Source organism: Podarcis tiliguerta (assembly GCF_965153285.1).
Source record: "Podarcis tiliguerta genome assembly, chromosome: 5".
Classification (NCBI taxonomy): domain Eukaryota; kingdom Metazoa; phylum Chordata; class Lepidosauria; order Squamata; family Lacertidae; genus Podarcis; species Podarcis tiliguerta.
Genome location: NC_139538.1, coordinates 98,696,197 through 98,721,273, shown reverse-complemented (window position 1 = coordinate 98,721,273; position 25,077 = coordinate 98,696,197). Strand labels below are relative to the sequence as shown.

The 25,077-nt window shown below is 46.1% G+C and overlaps 1 protein-coding gene across 1 annotated transcript in view; it reads right to left on the bottom strand.

The window, feature by feature from the left end:
* The window catches only part of FAR2 (fatty acyl-CoA reductase 2), a 114,904-nt gene extending 90,518 nt beyond the window's left edge, over window positions 1-24,386 (bottom strand). Inside the window, exon 1 of the mRNA XM_083440825.1 lies at window positions 23,812-24,386. The gene's annotated coding sequence lies outside the window, so the exon portion shown is untranslated. The remainder of the gene's footprint in view (window positions 1-23,811) is intronic.
* Window positions 24,387-25,077: the final 691 nt, after the last annotated feature.

Sequence of the window (25,077 nt, the reverse complement as noted above, 5' to 3'; positions counted from 1 at the left end):
CCAGCGTATAAGACGACCCCCGACTTTGGAGAAGATTTCCCATGGTTCAAAAGTCGTCTAATACACCGGAATCTACGGTAGCTCACACTGACCCTCATCGGCTGAAGCAGTAGAAACTGATGCATCTGATAGAGCCATGGGGGCAGTGCTGCGACAGGAGGACCAAAATGGCAACCTACGCCCTTGCGCTTTTCACTCTAGGAAGTTAATTCCTTTGCAGCAGGACTACACCATATGGGAGAAGGAGCTGCTGGCTAGCAGATAATCTTTTGAAGTGTGGAGGCATTTCCTAGAGGGAGTGCAACACCAAGTAGAGGTGTGCACTGATCACCAGAATCTAGAGTATTGGCAAACGATGAGGAGGATCAACCAGTCGCAGATTTGTTGGGTGCAGTTCTTCACTAGGTTCAACATTAGAGTACATTATGTGGCCAGCAGTCAGAATCAGAGGGTGGGTGCCCTTTCTAGGAAGCCGGAATACCAGGAGGGAGATTCAGCTTCAGTGTATCGACGCATCTTGAAACCAAAGCAGCTACAGTTAGCAGCTGGTTCAGTCATGGAGGTCTCTGAGTTCCAACAGAAGACACAAGACGATGTTTTAATGCAAGTTAGAGGTGCTGCAAGGAAATACTAGTGGCACTGAGAGATTAAGAGATTAAGAGAAAAGAATGGCCTACTGTATAGGAGAGAAGCATTTTATGTCCCAGAGGGAGACTTACAAGCCAAGATCCTGTGACGGTGCCATGGCATTTTGGGCAGCATAAAATACTATACCATGTGATGAGTTTTGGTGCCAAGGTTAAGGGAGGAGGTCAAGGACTATGTCTGAGCCTGTGAAACTTGCCAGCGGGCAAAGAGACCCAAGGAAGTGTCTGCAGGATTGCTCCAACTGCTCCCTTTACCAAAAAGACCACGGGAAGCTATAGCCATGGACTTTATTACTGACCAGAGTCGTAGCAGCAAACAGTAATCTGGATAGTGGTGGACCTGTTCACAAAGATGGTGCACTTCGTGCCCTGCAAGAGGTTACCAACAGCACAACAGACAGCACAGCTCTTTGTGGCTCCTGTCTTCAAGTTGCATGGTCTACCCCTTAAAGTGATTTCGGATTGCAGAACCCAATTTACCTCACAATTCTGGAAGAAGCTCATTAATCACTGCCTTGCCGTGGCGAAGGGGCTTGAAGAACTCAGAGAAGCTATGAACTATGCCGAGCAGGGCACCCAAGATGAACAGGTCATAGTGGAGAGTTTTGACCAAACGTGATCCACCTGGAGGAGGAACTGGCAAGCCACTCCAGTATCCCTGCCAAGAAAACTCCATGGACAAAGACAACAGGCATATAAAAGTTATGACGCTGGAAGATGAGCCCCTCAGGTCGGAAGGTGTCCAACATGCTACTGGGGAAGAGCAGAGGACAAGTACAAGTAGATCCAGAGCTGATGAAGCGGCTGGGCCAAAGCCGAAAGGACACTCATTTGCGGATATGCCTGGAAGCGAAAGGAAAGTCCAATGCTGTAAAGAAAAATATTGCATAGGAACCTGGAATGTAAGAACCATGAACCTGGGTAAGTTGGATGTGGTCAAAAATGAGATGGCAAGAATAAATATTGACATCCTGGGCATCAGTGAACTAAAATGGACGGGAATGGGCGAATTCAGTTCGGATGACCATCATATCTACTACTGTGGGCAAGAAACCCGCAAAAGAAATGGAGTGGCCCTCATAGTCAACAAAAGAGTGGCGAAAGCTGTACTGGGATGCAATCTCAAAAATGATAGAATGATCTCGATACGAATCCAAGGCAGACAATAATCATAACATAACATAACAATAATCCAAGTTTATGCACCAACTACTTGTGCTGAAGAAACTGAAATTGACCAATTCTATGAAGACTTACAACACCTTATAGAATTGACACCAAAGAAGGATGTTCTTCTCATTATAGGGGATTGGAATGCTAAAGTAGGGAGTCAAGAGATAAAAGGAACAACTGGCAAGTTTGGCCTTGGAGATCAAAATGAAGCAGGGCAAAGGCTAATAGAGTTCTGTCAAGAGAACAAGCTGGTCATCACAAACACTCTTTTCCAACAACACAATAAACGACTCTACACATGGACATCACCAGATGGGCAGCATCGAAATCAGATTGATTATATTCTCTGCAGCCAAAGATGGAGAAGCTCTATACAGTCAGCAAAAACAAGACCTGGAGCTGACTGTGGCTCAGATCATCAGCTTCTTATAGCAAAATTCAAGCTTAGACTGAAGAAAGTAGGAAAAACCACTGGGCCGGTAAGATACAATCTACTCCAAATCCCTTATGAATACACAGTGGAAGTGAGGAACAGGTTTAAGGATTTAGATTTGGTGGACAGAGTGCCTGAAGAACTATGGATGGAGGCTCAAAACATTATACAGGAGGCAGCAACGAAAACCATCCCAATGAAAAGGAAATGCAAGAAAGCAAAGTGGCTGTCCAATGAGGCCTTACAAATAGCGGGGGAAAGAAGGCAGGCAAAATGCGAGGTAGATAGAGAAAGATACAGGAAATTGAATGCAGAATTCCAAAAAATAGCAAGGAGAGACAAGAAGGCCTTCTTAAATGAGAAATGCAAAGAAATAGAGGAAAACAACAGAATGGGAAGAACCATTACCAGAAGCGCCAACCCAGAAGTCTCCGTCTATACGGGGTTTCAGGGCAAATGGGACCCGGCGGGCCTTGAGCCTGGCAGGTTGTACTGCAGGGTCAAGCTGTAGAGCAATGGGGGGGCCGTATACTGTCCCAATTTCCCATCAAAACCCCCCGGAAATTCCTTGCATATGGCATCCACGTCCACTTTTAAGCTAGTGTGATTCTCCCCGGTGACGGCTAGCCCCAGTGGTCCAAACCATGCCAATCCCAGTAAGCTAATGTAGGGGCCCCTGACCACAAGCAGTTGCCGCGTCTGCCCTCGGTATTGCACCCTGAAGGTCCCCACCCCCATTGTGGGGACCTTGCATTTCTGGAAGTCCTGGAGGGTGAATGGGGCCGGCCTGAGTTTGGGACCCCCAGTAGGACACAGTTTCCTTAAGGTCCTTGCCGAGATTATGGATAGAGTTGGGGCTCCCTCTATCTGTACCTCTACATAAATCTTCTCTACGTTGGGGTGGGGCAACTGGTATTCCTGGAAGTCTGTGAGCTCCGTTGAGTTGCCTTGGTGCGTTGGGCCCTGGGACCTGGGGCTCCTGGATCGGTCATCTGATGCCTGGCGTCGGGTGGGCCGAGCCCGACACACCCAGGCAATGTGTCCCAATTTTCCGCACTGCCTGCACTCTGCGTTGCGGAAATGGCAGGTCCTCCTCTCGTGACTCTCCCTGCAGCCTCCTTCTCGTCGAGGCAGCTGTAGTCTGTGCGCTGCTTGAGTACGCTGCTGTACTTGGTGCACCTCCTCCCTGTCAGATCCTGAGTCGTCGGTGAGGTCTTCGTGGTGGACCCTCGGTTGGGACGGCAGGCTTGGTCGTGCCTCTTGCATCGACCTCTCGGCAGCTTCTGTTGCCAGGGCCTCCTCCAGGGCGACCTGGAACGTTAGGTCCTTCTTAGCGTAGAGGCGTCGTTGCAGCTTCTCATCCTTCAGGCCACTGACAAGATGGTCACGAAGCATGTTCTCCAATTCTGAGAAGTTGCAGAACTGGGCGGCTTGGTGGAGAGAGGTCACAAACCCAGTTATAGTTTCCCCAGGGGCTTGCCGCTTTGCGTAGAAGGCATTTCGACGAGCCACCACTGAGGGCTGTGTAGAAAAGTGCCCCTTCAGCCATTCCATTATTGTTTTGTATGGAACAGTAGCGACGTCTTCAGGCGCAAGGAGAGCCCGGGCGATTTCAAACGTCTCCTCTCTGCAGACGCTGAAGAATATTGCCCTCTTCTTGGCATCTTCCTCGTCAGTGACCCCTTTGACTTCTAGGAGGAAGGTGAAACGCGAGTGTCAGAGCTGGCTCCAGGTCCCAGCTCACAGAGGACCAACGCTAGCCGGTAGTAATGTACAAAGGTCTTTATTGAAGTACAGTTTCCATTTTCAAGCCGGAGCGCCCCAGCTCTACGTCTAGGGTTTAGATCGGCGAAGCTCCATCTGAATCTCCGCCCCCTGTACACCAGTTTAAGATTCTAGCCTTACTCCACCTCTTCCGTCTCTCCTTTCTCCTCTGGGTCCTGCTACCCCCCGGGGTCCCTTCCTTCCTGGATTCCTCTGACGCTGATGCTGACCCCCCTGACTCCTCCCGCTCTTTTCGGCGGGCTTTGGGACCTGGCTCCCTATCCTGGCTGCCAACTGCGCCGCCCTCCTGTACATTTGAACTTGGCGCGCGCGCCCAGCCTTCAACCTTCCTCTCGACCGTTTCCTCGCTCCCCGATGGAGGCGTGGCCAATCCTGACTCATTTCCTCCCGCTGGCAGTGCGCCGCCTGATCCCGATGCCTGGGACTCCTCCCCCCTACTGCACTCTGGTGTGGACGCTGGTACTGATTCCCGACGGCTGCTCTCTGAGTCCCCTCTGGCCCCTTCTTCCTGGGGTGCCCCCCTAGGCACCCCCCTTGCTCTGACCATGGGAGCCCCTTTCTGTGAATCTTCCGATTCGCTGGAAAGACTCAGAGACCTCGGACCGCTGTCATCGCTAACATTTCCTTCGGACTCCTCCCCCTCGCTCTCCATTTCCTCCCTTTCTTGTGCCTCTGCTCCTGAACCCCTGACAGCGAGGCATACGCTTCCCAGTCTCCGGATGCTGGGTTGAACGGCGAGAAGCTGCTGTTGGTTGCCATTCTGAGTTCCTTGGGTCCCGGAGCTGAAGCCTGGATACATGGTGAAAGGCAGCGGTGCGGCAGGTGGCGGTGCTGCGGTGCTGTGTGTGGCGGTCAGCTCAGCGGGATCCCATCCTCGTTGCCAGTGAAATATACTCAGAGTTGAGAGTGGATTTCATGCTCTTTATTCAGCTCATAGTGGTGAGGAGGGAATGGAAGTCCCCTCAAAGTATCTGCTTTATATACATTATTTACACAATGGGCTGCACGTGATTGGCTAATTCCGGAATTCTCCTGTAGGCCAATCAGGTTGTGGATTCACTTTTTTCTGGAGCTGGATTGGGTGGCTCCTGCCGACCAATCATACTGCTGCATTGTTCTAGGACCAATCAGACTGCTGCATTTTGGAGCCTATTATTCTAGGACCAATCAGACCGCTGCAGTTTGGATCCTATTCAACTCGGTACATAACAGCAACCATGAGAAAGGGGACACTGCCTGTGACCAGAGGCACATGTCTTGCAGGTATGGTGGCAAGAACGGTCCTCTCATACATACCTTTGAAATGCAAGGGGATTCACCTGACACATACCCAGCCCAGTATTAATGCCAGTGAAGATACAGTGCTACACTATGATTAATGCAAACCATGGAAGGAAGGGAGGGATTTGTGGGGGGCTACAGGTGAAGGTAATGCTCAAGACAGCAGCATGCACCCAAGTTTCTAGTGAAACTGGGAACATTAGATCTGCCTAAAAGCAATGTAAAAAACTGGTCTCACAACAAAATATTGCAGTGCATCCTTGGTGCGCTTGTTATCTGAGCCTGACAAAGTTGAAAAAAACAACAGTTAGAATCAAAAACAGGAGACCCTTGGGTTTTAGTTTTTGAACAATCAGCCTTCATGCAAGTCAAAGGAAGTTTCTATATTCAATTAAATCTGGATATGGCTTGAGAGGAGCTCTGAGAAAGTAATTTAAGCATACTGACCTTTTCTGGAACTTGAGAGGTATGGGGGATTGGGGAGAGTACAAAGCACCCTTGATTGGCAACATTCACAGGGGTTTACATTGCAGGGCTCCTATAAGTTATTGTTTTTCAGCACAGCCCTCCAACCTGCTCTAGGCGTACAATGGTGAACTACACTGCAGGGCTGTTGTATATCTCTAAAGCTACTGTGCAATTAGTGACAGCTTGCCTCCGAGTGAGAATGCTGGTACAGAAGGCAGTCATCTATTATGGGCCAAAGATAGTCTTTAAGATAGTTTTCCCTTTGGTTCTATTGCCATATGAAATAGGGAATAACTCTTAGGAAGTCATGGTGTGTTCACTATTTTCAGCATTAGGCTTTTCACCAGCCCCTCTAATTGCAAGGGGCTATGACTGGGCCAGGGCAGAGATTTCCAGGCAATTATATGATATTGATATGCAGACCACAATGATGGTTGTTGTGCAGCACCTATCCATTATGATGCACAAAGCTTTTCATAGACTTCCTGGAAATGTGCCCCCATATTTTCCCCTCATGTTGAGGTGGCTTTTGACTAAACACAGTTTCAATTCTCTGCTGCTGATAAAGGTGAAGGGGCAAGAGAGCAACCGAGTTCTCCCCACATGCCTCTAAGAATGACATAGATGCTGTTTTATAGCAGCAATGTGGGGAGTTGTGGGAACCTTATGCACCTTAGGAACTCACCAAGACTGAATGTCACTATGCACCAACAGAAAAAGAAGCCAGGGCATGAGTCTATGGATGCAGAAAGCTCCATGTCTTTATTGATGGGGGCCCCATTTTGGAAGAAACAGATCACAAACCACTAGTTTCCATCACACTTCAAGGATTATCAGACACCCCTCCACCAGTTGCATTTTTTCCCCGTCTACAACTGTAGCCTGCAAGCCTGGGAAAGGACTGCTGATAGCAGATACCATGTCAACAGATTGTGAAAGAACAGAAGCACCAGTACCTGACACTGACATAATGCATGTGAACCTGATCAAAAGACTGATAACGATTTCAGAAAAGATGTGGTCAGCATTTGCCTAGGTCAGGATGAAACCCCACGGAAGGTAAATGCAGAAATGGGGATGAGTTGTCCAAACCAGCAAGTTCTAAACCCATATTCTAAATATTCTAAATATTGCTCAAGGGTACCAAGGAAGGTTTTACAGGAAGATATGCTGCAAAGAATACATGAAGGTCACTTGGGTATAGAAGAATGCTAAGGGAGGGGGTGGGCTGCCCTATACTGGCCAAACATGACTGCACATGTAGAAAGAAGATTGAAAGACTGCTTGGTATTTCAGAAATCTAGGTCAGGTCTGATGAAATAACCTATGATGTAAGCTGTGAGTAATCACCCATGTTAAGCCATTCATCCTATGGCATGCATACAGTCATACAAACAGATGCTTGGAAATTTGTTTCAAGATTTGGGAACAAAACTTTTAGCCCAAGGTATCCACAATCCGATGGCCCATTGGTTTCAAAGTTTATGAGAAAAGGGCTATTCTGTTTTTTTAAAAGGAATTTTATGTTAGCACCGTGTCATTTCTCAGCATAGCCACACTATAAACTCATATTGGAGAGCGGTTATTGGTTTGTTTGTGCTTTATTATGTCTTTTGTGTTCTTTTGTATTTTTATATTGTGAACTGCCCTGTGATCTTTGGATGAAAATGAAGAGTGGAGGAGGAGTTACAGTGAGCAGCAGTTCTACTTAGCTGATAATAGCCTCTGGGAGTTTGTGAACAGGAAGATTTGCAAGGGTGTTTTGAGGAGGAAGTCAAGAATGCCATCTCATGGTGTACATAGGACCAAAAGACATGAACAGCAAGGAAACTGCTGCAATGACCTGCAACACCTAGGCAAAGTAACTCTTCTTGCCTGAAAGGGTATGAAACTACACCTGCAGTAAGTGCAAGCTGGAAGCCTTGCTGGAAGAGAAGATACAGCAATCTGAGGCTTGATTATCAACATTTGAGTTATTGGGCAAGATAAGTAGATTGTCCTGGTACAACGGCACAGGTGAGGTACCCTTAGGGAGAAGAAAGATTGCCCATTGCAAGAGAGAAACCCCTGAAGAAATGTGACACAAAAGCAGGACTGTCGGGAACAATGCTGTGTCACTGCAGCTACAAAATTGACCCCCTGTCCTCACCTTGGAGGGCTAGAGGGGTAAGGACATCAGCTGCAGACCTCAGAATACACTGACATGGCTGTGGGAAGGTACAGTGTATAGAATGATTCCTGCCACTCCCCAGAAGAGGTGTGGTGGTAGTGGGGAACTCCCTAATGATGGGGACAAAAGCAGTAGTGTGCAGAGGTAGCAGGATGTCCCAGGAGGTGTGCTGCCTTCCAGGTGCAAATATTCATGATCAGACAGAGAGGTTGCCAAGTCTTATAAAGCCCACTGACCAAAACACCTTTCTTCTGATTCATGTGGGTACAAACAGTACTGCTAGACACAGCCTTTGACTTATGAGACTATGAGACTCTGGGCAGGAGACTGAAGGGCCTTGAGGCACAGGTAGTTTTTTCATCACTCATTCCTGTTGAAGGTCATGGCCAGCCAAGAAAGAGAGAGGAAGATACTGGAAGTAAACCGCTGGCTTCTGGGGCCATGGCCTGTGCATCTTAATTCCACAATTGGTCTGTGAACACTTAGAAAAGAATGCTGTGATTACTAGGCCTCAGCATGGGCTTCTCAAAAACAAATCATGCCAGATAATTCATCTTCCCTTTTTTGATAGAGTTACAAGCTTAGTTGATTCAGCAGAATGCTATGGATGTAGTGTATCTTGATTTCAGAAAGCCTTTCGACAAAGTCCCCATGATTTTATTGTGGAGAAGCAGGTAAGATATGGGCTGGATGAGGTAACTGTCAGGTGGATTTGTAGCTGGTTGACTGAACTCAAAGTGTTAAGTTGTGGGCGAACATATCAGACGACACAGCGATTCTTCCAAAAAAGCTCTTTATTTGTAAGCTGGAACAGAACTGAACTGAGGAGCTCAGTCAGCCTGCTTATATAGAGCTCCACTAGAATGCAACAGTAACCATTTTCTGTAACTAGCCAATCACTGAACGTCACTTTCGATCCTTCATTTGCATACAAATTATCCAATCACTGAACGTCACTTTCGATCCTTCATTTGCATAACTATCTACAGTATCCCCCTGCTGGCGCAGGGTGAGAACTTCAGTACATAACACCCCTCCCCACCGAGATAAGGCGTTAGTTACAATCGTAATGGTTTCCTTATATACAGCACTACACGTAATGGTTCAATTAGGCACAAAAGCATATCGGTTACATTTCACATACTTAGACCAACAGTGATACATGTCCAACAACATAGTCCTTTAAATAAGTTGGGCGCTTGGAAACTCTGCCAGACCGCTGGGGACTGGTAGCCAAGTCCGGGGGGGCACACAATTCTTGCTGAGGCTGTGGTGCAACCCTAGGTAGCGTTGAAACCAAGTCCCCTGGATCCGCTGCTGTGGGTGAAATCTCCGCAAGTGGAGTTCGTGGAATATCAGGCACGGCAGTGGTCTGAGTCTGTGGTAAGTCTGGCAGACCTTCTGAAGCAGCTTGGTTCGGCTCCAGGCCGGCAGTTTGCGAGAGAGGTGTAGGTGGAGCCTCACCATCTGTGTCTGTTCCGGAGCCACGAGCGCAGCTGGGGGCACCACAGTAGTGTCCAAGTCCCCAACCCTGTGCCTAAGCTGGTCTATGTGCCGGCGCCACAAGCGTCCGTCTTCGAGTGCCACCTGGTACGAGCGAGGTCCCAGTGACTGGCACCCAAGGAATGTCCCCCATAAAGTTCCAGGCAAAGACCTGGTTTCCGGGAACAAATGACCGTGGCGCGTTGGCACAGCCTGGGTGTTCGGCCATGGCAAAGTCTGGGTGCAGCCGGTCGAACAGGGACCTGAGGCAGCGGCCCATAAGCAGTTCAGCAGGACTCCGCCCTGTGGCCGCATGAGGGGTGATGTGTTGTATGAACAAGTATTTGGCGACCCGCACGTACCAGTCTCCCCGGTCCAGGCGCACCAGTGCCTCTTTTGCCGAGCGCACCATTCTCTCTGCTTGCCCGTTGATGGATGAAATGGTGCCGTTAGGGCATGGCGGATGCCCAGTCCCAAAAGATACCGCTCAAAAGTGCCTGACGTGAACTGCGGTCTGTTGTCGGAGACAAGGACACCAGGACACCCATGCGTCGCAAAGAGGCCTCACAGCACCCGGATGACGGCCTTGGTAGTGGTGGAGGGCATCAGGGCCACCTCCAGCCATTTGGAATAGGCGTCCACCACTACCATAAAGGTCCGGCCATGAAAGGGGCTGGCCAGATTGATGTGCACCCTCGACCAGGGTGTCTTAGGCATCTCTCAGGTGTGTCCCTTAGCTGCCGGTGGTGCAGGCCTCAATTCTTGGCACGCTTGACAGGCGGAAACCCAGGCAGTGATGGCATCGTCCATGTTAGGCCACCAGACGTAACACCGAGCCAACGCCTTCATTTTGACGATTCCCGGGTGGCCAACGTGCAGAGCCTCCAGGACACGTTGATGGAGTCTTTGGGGAAGCACGACGCGGTCTCCCCACAGCAGACAGCCGCGATGAGCCGAGAGTTCATGTCATCTGGTTGCGAAGGGCTGGAACTCCGATGCAAAAGGCCCTTGTGGCCACCCCCTCCACACCCAGTTGAGCACACGGCTGATGGTGTGATCCTGGGCACATGCGGCCACAGTGGCAGCCGATACAGGTGCTGCTGGAAGATCCTCAATCAGGAGGAGCGATGAAGCAGGAACCGGGTCTTCCACAAACGCTGGAAGAGGGCAACGGCTGAGGGCATCGGGATGGCCCATCCATTTCCCGGGCGATGGACGAGCCGGTAGTGGTAGGCAGCCAGGAAAACAGTCCATTGCAGCATGCACGGCGAGAGGACCGGTGAAGTTGGACGATCACCGGCGAGGAGGCCCAGGAGCGGCTTGTGGTCGGTGATGAGGTTGAAAGTCCTACCGTAGAGGTATTCATGGAACCTCTTTACTCCAGCCACAAGTGCCAGTGCCTCCTTGTCGAGCTGGCTGTAATTCCGTTCCGTTGGAGATAGCGTCCTGGAAAAGTAGGCGAGCGGTGCTTCTCTTCCGTCTGGAAAACGGTGACTAAGGACAGCGCCAATGCCAAAAGGTGAGGCGTCGCAGGCAAGGACCAGCGGCCTGGCTTCACTGTCCTGTACCAACACACTGTCCAATGAAAGGAGAGCCTTGACCGCGTTGAAGGCAGCCGTCTCCCGATGACCCCAGGACCAAGGTGTCTTTGTGCTGAGGAGTCGGTGAAGAGGCTCAGCCACCGTGGCTTTGTGGGGCAGGAACATGTTATAAAAGTTCAGCAGTCCCAGGAACGCCTGCAACTCCGTCTTGTCCTTTGGGATGGGGGCCTGCTGGATAGCGCGGATCTTGGATGTGGTCGAGTGAAGGCCGGAGGCGTCGACAAGATAGCCCAGGAACTCCACCTGTGGAACAGCGATCTGGCACTTCTCTCTCTTTACCTTGAGCCCGGCCTCCTGGAACCTGGTCAGCACGGCGCAGAGGCATTTGAACAGCTGCTGGTGTGAGTCTGAGGACACCAAGACGTCATCAAAATACGGCGCCATGCCCGGAAGCCCTTGCAGGAGACGCTCCATAAGGCTTTGGAAGATGCCAGGAGCCACACTCACCCCAAACTGCAAACGGTGGCAACGGAATGCCCCTTAGTGGGTGGCGATCGTCTGGGCTTCAGTAGTGGCATCATCGACGGGCAGTTGTTGATAGGCTTGGGCAAGGTCCAGCTTAGCATAGAGCTTACCCTCACCCAAGGAATGCAGCAGGTGTTGAACAACAGGAACCGGGTAAGCGTGCTGCTGAAATTGTTGATTGACTCCCCCTCTGCCTGATTCCGGTGGTAAAACACATGCCGGGCAGCAATCTTGGACGGCTTTGGCGCGTAGTGGTTGTGGAGCTTATCTTGGATCGTGTCCCATGGTGTTGCCTGGACTGCTTCAGGCGCAACCAATGCTCGGGCTGTCTCAAACGCCTCAGGCCCACAGAGGCTGAGGAATAGGCCCCGCTTCTGTTCCTTTGATACTGCTGTCAGCTCGTTGGCTTGGAGGTAGCAGTCGAACCGAGCGAACTAGAGGCTGGCGCAAACGGTGGTAGAGGCACAAGTGAAGCCATGATTCCGATGCTGGCGTGAAGGGCGATGGATGGAACACAGTGCTCTAGCTAGAACAGTCAGCTCTGAATTGGTTCTGTCCAGTGATTTCGCTCAGTGATTCAGCTCAGTTCAGAGGATGGCTGCATCTGGCTGTGCTCTGATATCCATCGATCCCATCCTCGCCGCCAGTGTTAAGTTGTGGGCGAACATATCAGACGACATAGCGATTCTTCCAAAACAGCTCTTTATTTGTAAGCTGGAACAGAACTGAATTGAGGAGCTCAGTCAGCCTGATTATATAGAGCTCCACTAGAATGCAAGAGTAACCATTTTCTGTAACTAGCCAATCACTGAACGTTACTTTCGATCCTTCATTTGCATACAAACTATCCAATCACTGAACGTCACTTTCGATCCTTTATTTGCATAACTATCTACGGTATCCCCCTGCTGGCCCAGGGTGAGAACTTCAGTACATAACACAAAGAGTACTCATTAACTTAATTATCCTGTAAGAAAATGGCAAACTGGGTGCCACATAGTTCTGTCCTGGGCCTGTTGTGCAACATCTTTAGAAATGATTTGGATGAAGGACTTGAGGAGATGCTCATCCAATTTGCAGATGACACCAAACTGGGAGGGGTAGCTAATGACACAGAAGCCAGAATCAGAATTAAAAATGACCTTAACAGCAAATGAATTTCAATAGGGACAAATGTAAGGTTCTGCACTTAATGACTGTGGTGCAGAATGAGCTTAACAGATTGGAGAACTGGGCCCAAACGAACAAAATGAATGCCAACCCAAGTAGGGGTTGTGGGGACACTCCACCCCAACCTTCCCATCTTACCAGAAATGTCGGAAGAAGGGCTTCCAGTCACCAGGAGGCTTCAAAATGCCTTGAACTAGACATGCTTACCATCCCCTTTCAGATTGTTGCCATGCAAGGAGTAGGATTGGTGTGTGGATCCTCACCTCTCCCCTGCAAGTGTTAGCATTCCGTCCCCTCATGATGCTAGGGCTATACTAGTCTGATTTACTCTGCTTCTTGAATGCTGTTACTAAACTGCCTGTCATATATATTATTTTATTTTAAAAATAATTTATTAGAAGAATTTCATTTATAAAAATGTGGTTAAAAGAAAAAAAAAAGAAGAAAAAATGTTTGTTAGGAATATGTTTGCTTGTGTTCCTATTCCAGCTATTATAACTTGATCCCTCATGTCCAGCAGTTGACACAATTGCCTCTTCTGGCAGGGCTGGTGTCCCCCAGAAGGAGCAGGTGCACAGCTGGAGAGCACTCCCTGAACTATCATTGTGGCCTCAATGTCTAGAGACACCTATGTGCAGCATCAGGTGGTGCACCAACTGTAGCCACTTCTGAACAGAGATAGCCAGGCCAAGGCCCCTCATCCTCTGGTAGCCTCCAGGTTAGACTATATTGTAATGTGCTATATGTGGATCCACCCTTGAAAACTATCTGTGAATTGCAGCTAATATAAAAAGTGCTAGTGAGGCAGCAGTTGAACACATGCAACAAGCACTTTACATTAGCTACATTTGTTGCCAATGTGTTCCCGACTCTATTCAGGGTGCTTACATTTATTACCTTATTTATATATAAAAAATTATATATAAACATCTTGGTTGACTTCCTCTAGTCCCTCCCTTCTGAGTTTCCTTGTAGTTAAAAGTAACAGCTTTCCAATATCATTATTAAACTAAAACAATTTCCAATTATAGTCCATCCTATTCACTTTTCTTAATATTCTAAATCCCATTTATTTAATTATAACTTAGTTTAATCCCAGGTCTATTTGTTTCTTTCAAGTAATTTATAATTTTTTATATTACAATATTTATTCAAATAGTCAGTAAATTTCCTCCAGTCCTCTTGAAACTCCTCTTCTTTCTGGTCACGGATTCTTCCAGTCGGGTCAGCCAGCTCCGAAAAGTCCATCATCTTCGTATGCCAATCTTCCACTGTTGGTAGTTCTTGTGTTTTCCAGTTTTTAGCAAGTAATATTCAGGCGACCGTTGTGGCATACAAAAATAATTTAACATCTTTCTTGGGCTATTCCAAACGTCGTAAATCCAAACTGTCTTCTGCAGGGATTAAGAAAATCAGAAAAGTATGTCCCCCCCCCCCTCCCAGAAGGGGGAATCCAAAGGTTAACTTAAAAGTCTTTTAAAAGTCGTATTTTATAGATTGCGGCTTCGGCTACTGTGGCTGTTTTCTCTTTTAATCAGAGGAAGGGATTGACCTCCGTTTTTAAATCCCTATCCTTTCCGAATAGATATCCAAATTGTTAATTTTTACTCACTCTTTTCCAATCAAAGTTATTTGGAGGAATTGGCCTCTCACGATTGCCAGACTTGGAGCTTTGTGTGACGAAGGAAGCGAGTCTATTCCCAAGTGCCTCCGTCTCCAACCCCACTCGCTCTCGGAGCTCTTTTCAAGAGCTTACCGGGGAGCGGGGGAGTCGCTCCAGGCACCAGCAGGAACACTAGCTCCTCGGAATGCTCAATCTGAAGTTATTTATGGAGTACCACATCGTTCTAGCGGTTTCCCCCCACCTTCAAAGCACTGGTGCCCTTTCAAGCGAAAGAGCTCTCGTCCACCAGAATGGGCGGACAATCAGAAGTACATTTATTACCTATTAATACACAGAAACAAAAATGGGTTTATGTGGTGTTTCTAGTGATCAGCATGGGTAATTGGGAGGGCGTCACAGTTTAGGGTAGGTATCCTTGGGCCTAGGGGCCAAATACAGACCACTCTACCCAGCCCTTGGGATTCTCTTCAAGTCACACCTGTCACTGGCTCTGGTTTGCACCTTCCTTGAATGCCTTTGCTTTGTTGGATTGCGTCTTTGAACTGTAATAATGCCTCTTGAGTGCGAGGATGAAAAATGTGGTTCATGTGTAGAAACTCCTTGACTTTAGTGTGGCTGAAGTGCTGTCTACTATTCAAATGCAAACTTCACATCCCCTGTTGCCCTTCTTTGTCACTGTTGTACAGTCTCTGGAAGGTACTCTGTGACAGAAAGCAGCTATTAGGTTCAAAAACTTTCTCCACCTGTCACCCAGGGCTTGGTGTTGACTCATTGCAGGCTTTTATGCTTTTCTTTCTTCCCAACATCATAATTCTTTATTGAAATTCATAAAAACAAAAACAATCTTAAATAAATAAAAAACCAATCTTGTGTAAGTAATCTTATACAAATTTGCAAATATAGGTTGATTCAATCTTATACAGTCTCTTTCGTCCTACGTTCTTAGAAATGTAATAGACTTCCCATCAACTCCCGATGTACAGTGGTGCCTCGCAAGACGAAAAGAATCCGTTCCGTGAGTCTCTTCGTCTAGCGTTTTTTTCGTCTTGCGAAGCAAGCCCATTAGCGGATTAGCCGATTAGCGCTATTAGCGGTTTAGCGGCTATTAGTGGCTATTAAAGGCTTAAGGGATTAGCGGATTAGCTGCTAAAAGGCTATTAGCAGCTTAGTGCCTTAGAAAAAGGGGGTGGGGAGCGGAAAAAAAACCCCAGGAATCGCAAGACATTTTCGTCTTGCGAAGCAAGCCCATAGCAAATTCGTCCTGCGAAGCACCTCCAAAACGGAAAACCCTTTTGTCTAGCGGGTTTTCCGTCTTGCGGGGCACCACTGTACTTAACAATTCTGATATCGAATGTACTTATAATTATTACCTTAATCTTTCTATATTTTCTAATACTTTATTACAAAATATTGTACCAATTTTCCTTATTTCTTTATTATTAATTTACACAGGGGTCATTCAAACGCTGCCATAGATGTCATACCACCATTGTGGTTTTGTAAATATCTCTCAAACATATCCCATTTTTGAATAAATGATTGTTTTGTATTACCTCTCAGTCAATTGTGCCATTTCTGCATATTCTAGTAATTTATTCTGCCATTTTGCTAGTGTTGGAACCTTTCCCCCTTTCCAGTTCATTGCACTTAACATTTGGGTGGCGGCTGTTGCGTATAGGAAAATTTCTTTTACATTTTTCGGTATCTCTCTGCCTAAAATTCCAAGCAAGAAAGCTTCTGGGTTTTTTTTTAAAGAATGTTAATTTAAAGATCTTTTTCATCTCATCATAAATGAGATTCCAAAACTCTTTAATTTTCCTGCATGTCCACCACATATGATACATATTTCCTTCACTTTCCCGCACCATCAAATTTGTTTGAGAGAAATGTTTAGAGGGCTCAGTGGCGAAACCGGATTTTTTGTCTTGTTTAAATGTCTCAAAGAGTTGGTGATACTGTAGCCATCCCGAGAGCTGATCTTTCATTTCATCATAGTTCTTAAGCTTTAATTGATTACCTTCCTCTAGTAATAAAGAGTTATACGTCAACCAGCTTCATTTTATATTCATTTTATAGTCTTCTTCTTAACAACCTTTAACAAAGGAGATATCCATCTTGGGGTTTGGGGTTCCAACAAGCCTTTATATTTTGCCCAAACCTTATACAACACATTTCTTACTATATGGTTTATAAAGCCTTTATGTATTTTGATCTTATCATAATTTAAATATGCATGCCAACCAAAGCGGTTGTCATGTCCTTCCAAATCCAATACATCTATGTTCTTAAGTAAACACTAATCCAAAAGAGACAGGCTGCTTCATAGTAAAGTTTTAAATCGGGCAGACCAAATCCCCCCCCCCTTTAATGTCAATAGGCAGTGTATGTTTTATTCTAGGTCTTTGTCCTTGCCAGAGGAATTTAGATATTTCCCTCTGCCGCTTTGTAATGCAGCCTGTCCCCCCTATGACTGGAATGGTTTGAAAAAGAAAGAGCATCTTTGGCATTCATTTTAATAGCCGATATATGTCCCCAAAATGACAATTTCAATCTACTCCAGACCTCCTTATTTCCTTTGACTTCGGACCATGTCATGATATAGTTATCTTGATAGAGGTTAATATTTTTCAGTGTTAACCAGATTCCAAGGTATTTTATTTTTTTGCAAAATTCAAGCGTATTGACCTTTCAATTTCTTTTTTCTCTTGGGCGGTAAGGTTCTTAGCCATAAGTTTTGTTTTGTCACTGTTTAATTTAAACCCCACTACTTTCCCATAATTGTTAATTATTTCCAAAGTTTTATTGAGGCCCTCTTTTGGGTTTTCAGTTGTGATAATAAGATCACCTGCAAATGCCCTTAGTTTGTATATTTTATTTTCCAATGTTATACCTTTAATATTTTTTCCCTCTCTTATTTTCTTATTTAAAACTTCTATCACTAATATGAATATTAACAGAGAGAGAGGACAGCCCTGTCTGGTCCCTTATTTCATATTCCTCAGTTATATGATTTTTCTTGCCTTTTGTTTTGTATAGATAGCCTGAATTCCTTTACAAAATAAATCCCCAAATTCCATTTTGTTGTATCATGGTTGTCATAAATCTCCAAGAAATATTATTGAACGCTTTCTTCGCATCTACCGACATAAATATAGCTGGCTTATCAAATCATGTCTCGAAATATTCCAGCAAGTTTATGATGTTTCCAATGTTGTTCTGCATTAAGCGGCCAGGGAGAAAGCCAGCTTGGTCTTTGTGGATAATGGTTTGGAGGATGTTCTTCATTCCTTCAGAAAGGATATTAGCATATACTTTATAATCATTATTTAAGAGTGATATTGGCCTGTAATTGGAAACCAATGTTAAATCTGTTCTCTGTTTTGGAATCAGGCTTATATAACTTTTCATCCATGATTCTGGTAATTTACCATTTTAAAATATTCATTGTAGTCTTTAATAACTCAAATAACACCTCTTCTAATTTTTTATAATAAATTGACAGTAGGCCATCTAGTCCAGGTGTTTTTCCTAGTTTAGATTTCTTTATTGCTCATTGGACTTCTAGGGCTGTGATGGGAGGATTGAATATTTTAGTTTGGTCAATAGAAAATTTTGGTAAGTTATTTTGATCCAGGTATTCTTTTATCTCTTCAGGTGTTTCTCTTCCTTCTTTAATAATAATAATAATAATAATAATAATAATAATAATAATAATAAATAATAATAAAATTTTATTTATAACCTGCCCTCCCCAACCGAAGCCGGCCTCAGAGTGGCTAACAACAGTAAAATAATACAGCATAATCCAGTTCTTTATAAAATTCCATGAAGCTATTTGCAATTTCCTTAGGATTGCTTATTATATTGTCTCCAACTTTGATTTTATTAATTATCCTTTCATTTTGTTTTGTTTTTTAAGTTTTATGTTTTTAAGTTTTGCATGACACACACACACAAAGCACCACCACCAAAAAATAATGCCAACTCACAGCAACAAAAAGATGTAGCTTGTGAATATTTGCTTGACAGATAATATGCACTGGGTGTGGGATAAATCAGCCTCATATAACCAATAGGCTTAACTCTAATTAATACATGTAGGGGTTAAGACCAAAAAGAAAACTGTCCTGCAAGGCTTAGCTAGACCACTGACCCTCACCTTTGGAGGAAGAGTTACCAAACTTTTTTCATCCACTATCAGGCATGTCCAACTTCAAGCAGGCTGTGATTTACTATCCAGTATCAAAAACTGGAACACTCTCCCATTGTCCTTCTTCAACTTCTTCACTTTAGGGGCGAGGTGTAAGGCATTGTTGGTGACCAGGAAAAACCCCTGTCTTTCCTTAGCATGGATTTGTGGTCGATTCCATCGCCTTCTTCCACGTAATGCCCAAACAGAGGCTACAGCTGATTAAGCCACAGGCTGCTCTGTATGGAGGAGGAAGGAAAGGGGCTCTCCTTTTATCCAGCCTCACAACCCTGCACCCCACTTTCCTTTGGGGACCGCTGCACCCTCTCCCAGCCGCATGAGCATGGCCATGCAACACCCAGTGAGGGCTGCCCAGCCGAGGGTGGCTTCCTTAGTAGAGCGAAGAGAGAGGCCCGCGTTCTGGAGCTCACGGGATGGCGAAAGTGGAGGTGCAGTTCCCTCCCTCCCACAGCTGAGCCCCAGCTGTGAGGGAGGAGCAAAGCCTGCCTGGCCATAGTGCGATCAACCAAAATCCATCCTGTGATTGACCAGTCAATCGCGATCAACACGCTGGAAAACATCCTGGGGTGCTCCTGCAGCCCCCACTGTCCGAGTGTCCTCCGGTATGCGCAGCTCTGGCAAAGGCATTTCCCTTCTTCTCCATTGCGCCCAGTGACATATACCAAATGGTATATTGTGGGATTGTTCAGGGATGCAGGAGAGGATATATTGTTTGATTATATCCTTTCCAACTTGTGTTAACAAGTTCTACAATTTAGTAGAGTAAAATTCCCCTTTTTGAACTTGCACAGCGGATGCGTTTGCTCAGGCTCACTAAAGCCTCTAAAATAAGTTTTGTTTGGTAATTTCCCCTTTAGTCCCTTATAAAAATATAGACACAACACAGTCTTCTATAAAAGTATAAAAAGCGTTTACTCACACATTCTGTTCACAAATGGATCCCAAAAGGCAGACTTAAGTTACAAAAGTAATATACATCTGGAAACTATCCCATAAGCAGACAGTTCCTTTGTCCTCTCTTGGCTAGAAGCCAAGAGAGCATCTTAGGCTAAGCAAATGTTGCTTCTCCGATTAATGTAGTCACAGAGAAGGATGGCGGCCTCCACTGAGGTATTTTGTTACCTGCATAGGTGAGGTCACGCCCACCTCTGGTCACATGTAGAGGAAGTCTGTCCCAGCCTAGGAGGGAACAGGAAGATCCAACTGGCTGGTCCAGACACCCCTTTTTTATGTCTCTACAACTCTAGGGATGTTGTACTTGACTGCTCTGTGTTTCACATCCCAAATATATTAACACTAATCTTCTAGCATTACACAGCAAGAAGCGTGAGACACCATAGAGCTAATCTACGTATTTATGTACACACTATGTACAGACAAAGCATCATGGCGTCCTCTCTCATCAGCTCTGAGAGAAAACAGAACAAAGTAAAAGCAAAAGTACAGTCCAACAGTACGGCCACGGAAGAGAGATAAGGCTGTCTTCCGTTCCCAGTCTTCCCAGACAGGCATGTGAATTACACCAATCGTATCTGAAGGATCAGATACATGAAATACTAACAGTCTGCACTATGTGAACCTGACCAGTAAGGATGTCTGTGCTGGATGCTCCAAGCTTAGACTGTGTGGCTTCAGCAAGTCATCTTTGTGTTTCTATACAAATAATTTAGAAACTGTTACCATTTTTGAAACTAAGATACATTGCCTGTCTTTTCTTTCTGCTGTATAGAAAAGCATATGAATCTGCCCTTTGAAGAATTTGTAAGTAAACCATTTCTAACTTACCAAATGTGGGGTCTCTTTCTATGCTATGGGAAGAGGGGAGCTTTGGAAGAAACTTAAGAGATATTTTAAAGGTCTAACAGCCTATATTTCCATGCTTCGCAGCATTTTTTGTGAGTTCAAATCTATGCTGGGGCTCTCTCACCAAAGAGTACATGCCTCAGTCCTGGATCTAAGCATTGCATCCAGGGAATCCTCCTTTTTACCATACCTATTTCCCTGCTTTCCATACGAACAGAGGGTCTAAAGGGGGTGCTTATCAAATCTGGAGACAGAAAGCTGAAAGGAATAGCTAACAACATTTTTATTATTTTACCATATTCAGTATTTTTCCCTTTTAACCAAATTACAAACTCAAACCAACACTGGGAGGGGAAACAATCAACAATAAGCAATGATGAAGATCCTTCTATTTCAGCTGGTACATTTTCTGTTTTTATTAACAGAAAACTTCATGCAATCTTTTTGTATACTACCTAGAAACTTCAGCAATTAAGTGGCGTAAAAAAGCCGAAATAAATAAATAAATGAAAATAAATAAGTGGCTTTACAAAAGAGGTGGATTTACATAGGCCAGGTACATTTTCTGTTTTTATTAATAGAAAACTTCATGCAATCTTTTTGTACACTACCTAGAAACTTCAGCAATTAAGTGGCATAAAAAAGCTGAAATCAATAAATGAAAATAATTAAGTGGCTTTACAAAAGAGGTGGATTTATATAGGCCACAGTTATGATTTACCGAGAATGGAGGCAGGTCATTTAATAACCTTGACTTGCATGGGGAAAAGCATTTTCCAGAAAGAAGGAAAGCAACCTAAGCATCTAAGGGAGGAAGGTGAAACATATACATTTAATTACAAATCTTGGTAACTGGCAATCCTAGACACTTCTAGCTAAAGGAAGAAATCTTTAAACAAGAGTGTGGGAACAAACAAACAGAAACCAGAAAGTCACCAAATAGCTAAAACATATACTTTTCATCTGCTTTCTTCTCACTTTTCATAACATTTACCTAGCTCTGAAAGGCTGGTATTCTTCAAGTAAGAGGGGTTAGAAATGTTCCTTCAAATAAAGTATGCAACATTAATTTCCATTTGTCTAATGGAGATGGGACACTACTTGACTGGCAGCTCCAGTTTGCTATATTGTAAAGACTCCTTAGTGTTTTTTAAAAGCTCATTTACTCTTAATGTAATTAGCAAAAAAATATTAAAAAGCCCAATTTGTCCGAAGCCTCAAGACAAACCCTCTCAAATCTTACAGGCTACAGGCTACAGGCTACAGTGGAGCAAGAAGCAGACACAAAGGGAATCTGGAGTTCTGGATGGTGAGGGAAAAGTAAATGCTGTCTCCAGAGAGAGCCGGCCAAAAGACAAGGCTTAGTGTAACAGGGCCACAGCTCAGTGGTTTGCACATGCTTTGTATGCAGAAGGTCCAAAGGTCTATTTCTGGCATGTTCAAATAGAGGTGAGAAAGAGCCCTGTCGCCCTGGAGAGTGGCTGCCAGTTAGTACAAGACAATACTGAGCCAAAAGGTCTGCCCTGATATAAAGCAGCTTCCTTTTCAAAAAGTCTTAGCTCAGAGGCAGAGCACATGTCAGAGCCCAAAGCAGCTCCAGCCAACTCGCCCTTCTACAAGGCATTGTCTTCAGCTTACCAACTGCATCTCATCAGGCCAGGCTCCCACCTCGCATGGAGTCACACTTTTCTCTCCAAGGACTTTTTTCTCACACACTCTGCTTGCATTTGCTTCATTTCACTGAACCACTGGTTCTGCTGTTCCATCTGTTGCTGGCTTTGCTGCAGGAGCATCTTGTCAAACATCTGGCCTCACTGCTGCTGGATCATTAACCTGACCTGCTCCAGGCTGTTATTGCTGTTTCTCCCTCCACTCTGGCACCCCTCACTCACAGGCCCCCCTCCAGGAAACACAAATCCCACTCCTAACACCAGTGTAGAGCACCACCACAATCTCTGAGCGGTGTGAGATTTCAGGGGTTCCAGGCGCTTACTCAGGAATCGTGTTTCCTTCAGAAATGAGGCAGAGACTGTGGAGTTTTATTATCTATGGTATATTTACACATATGTACAACCTTAGCCTGCAATGGAGGGATTCAGAGCATCAACATCCTAAAAGGGTCTTGTTTCTCCCATGGCTGCAGCCTTGAATTTAAACAAAAATCAAACATTGCTGTGAATGTTACTCTGACTCTTTCTCCAGCTTGCTGCCTTTTCCTCTAGGTCACAATACTGCAAACTGTCAACTCAGGCTTTGTCCTTCAAACTATCTCCAAGGAGGAAAGGGCCCTACCCATTTCCTGTATTACACAGAGCCTCTCCTCACCTGCTCTGCTTTGCTTCCCTTGATGGCTCATCACCCAGGCTATCACCTCAACACAGGAAGCTAGACAGGCTTATATTTTAATCCTAAAGGGGTTAGAAGGATCTCACATACAGCCTACTTCGTCTTCCCCACCACTCATGACAATATTCTTTGCTATCTCTTATCCTGATGGGTGATTTTAATGCAGTAATAACTTAAAAAATAGAATTGCACTGCTAGCTAAGGATCTTTGTACAAGGACACCCATGGACAAATACTGGTAAATAAACTGAAGCAGGCAGAAGTTTCTTCAAGACTGATTTGAACAACAGCTAAATAATACACCATGGAAAGGGACCGGACTAATGCACTTCCCTTTGTCTGGAATGCTGTTACATCCTATTAAGGGCTACAATTATCTTCTTTTCAAAATTTTGCTGCTATTGTTGACAACTGTACTACAGAAATTACAAATCCTTACATGCATTCAATATAAGCAGGGATGCCTTACATGCATTCAATATAGCCATGGGGCCACTGCATTTATTTCAGTTGGAGAACATGAGCACATTTAACTTATTTAGAAAGTCAAGGGGACGTCTGAAAAATAGGGAAGTGTCTCCTGTTTTCAGATATACACAAAATGTAGCTGGGATTATCAGCATTCATATATGAGCAAATTCACCAGATGCTAGTATAGTCACTATAAGACATTTGTACACATCCATACGCACAACTACAACGAATGTACAAAATGTTACATTTACACGGGAACACTGACAATCCTTGCGAATGTCTGAAATACTCAGCCAACACCCACCAGTGAGCATGTGACAGCCAGCCAGCTGTGGTCAATAGTGTTCACTTCTGCATGTCCTGAGGCAATTGCAATATTTGTCCACCAAATCTCTCTCCCTCCCTCCCTCTCTCTCTCATCCACCTATCCACCCCAGCTTCCTACTTCCTCCGCACACTGACGAGCCGGATGCCCCCACCGTGGATCCGGGCTTGAGCCCCCCCGCCCTCCCAGCTCCGCAGCCTGCCGGCGCGTCGCTGCCCGGATCCAGGCCGCGCCGGTCGCCGGAGCAGATGGAGCCCAGCGCGAGACCCCCGCGTGTGGCGCTTCTTCGTCCCCTGCAGCCGCGCGCCGGGCCCTTTCCCATCTGCCCGGCCTCCCTTCGGCGGCCAGGCTTACCTGCGGGCGCGGTGCTTCTCGTTCCCGCTGGCGGGCCGACGCGCAGCTAGGGATGCGTCTTCCGCAAGCAAACGGCTCCGCTTGCTCCCGGTCCAGGCGTCCGGAGCGGGCAGCGCCGTGGCTCGCCCGCCTCGCTTGCTCTTTCGCCGCCTCTCGACGGAGCTCGGCCAGCAGCAGCAGCAGCAGCGAGAGGCCGGCTGTGGAGGGACGAAGCGGATCGCCGCCCGCCTCCCGGCTGCAGCTGAGCAGCGGCACTGAAATCAGCTCAGGGCCCTCCAGAGCCGCAATAACCGTTTTTGCACCTCAGGATTAACGCGGAATCAAAGCCGCTTGCTTTGCTTGCTCCCCCCCCCCCCCCCGCTGCCGCAAGAATCGAAGCTGACAGGCAACGTCCAGGAAAGCTCCATCTTGTTGGCGGAGGATGCGGGGAGGAGCGGCGCTGCCCCTGGAATGCGGAGCCCGAGGGAGCGAGCGGGACGCGGGAAGGGGCTGAGGGCAGGCAGGCGCCCTTCCTGGTGGCGAGAAGCCCTCGGAAGGACCGGCCTACAGGCCGCGTGGACCTGGCCCAGGTAAAGCACCTGCAGGTTTCTGACGCGCAGCGTAAATTAATAATAAAGAGTTCTAAAGAATAAAATCTTTACTGAATTAAAATAAACTTCTTTATAAACATGGTTCCAAACAGTTTGACTGAGATTGCATACAGACACTGCTCACAGCTGAGGCAGACAGACTGCTGAAATCTTACAGAGAGCACAAAGAGAAACTGGCTGCTAAGCCACATATCCAAGTGACTCAACAGTTAGGTCTGAATAACTTTAGTCGGCCCAAATGATTGTGCAGTCCCAGCACTTCCCAGCCTGCTTGGCTGCTTCTGTTCTCATGTGTCTTTGTCGCATGACTGTTTCCCACCCAATTTATTCTTCGTGCTAGATGGCCAGATGAATGCTTCGGTTTGCAGTGGGCTTTTCGAAGAGGCCGAGTCTTGCCTAAATGTGTTTTCCCTCCCCAGGGGGAGGCAGCGAGGAAAAGGCGGCGGTGGCTTCTCCGCAAACCTGACTTGACAATTTAAAAAGGTAGAGGGGCAAACGCAAAGTGTCTTCTTCCAAGGCTAGCGCATGTACACATGTTAAGTCTCGTATGCAGGCATCTACACGGCATCGAAACAAACTTGGAAAATCTCCCACAGGGTATACTTCAATCATTAAAATAATTTCTCCATAGTAGCTACTGAGACAGAAAGGAGATTGCTGCAGCTTTGTTAATAAA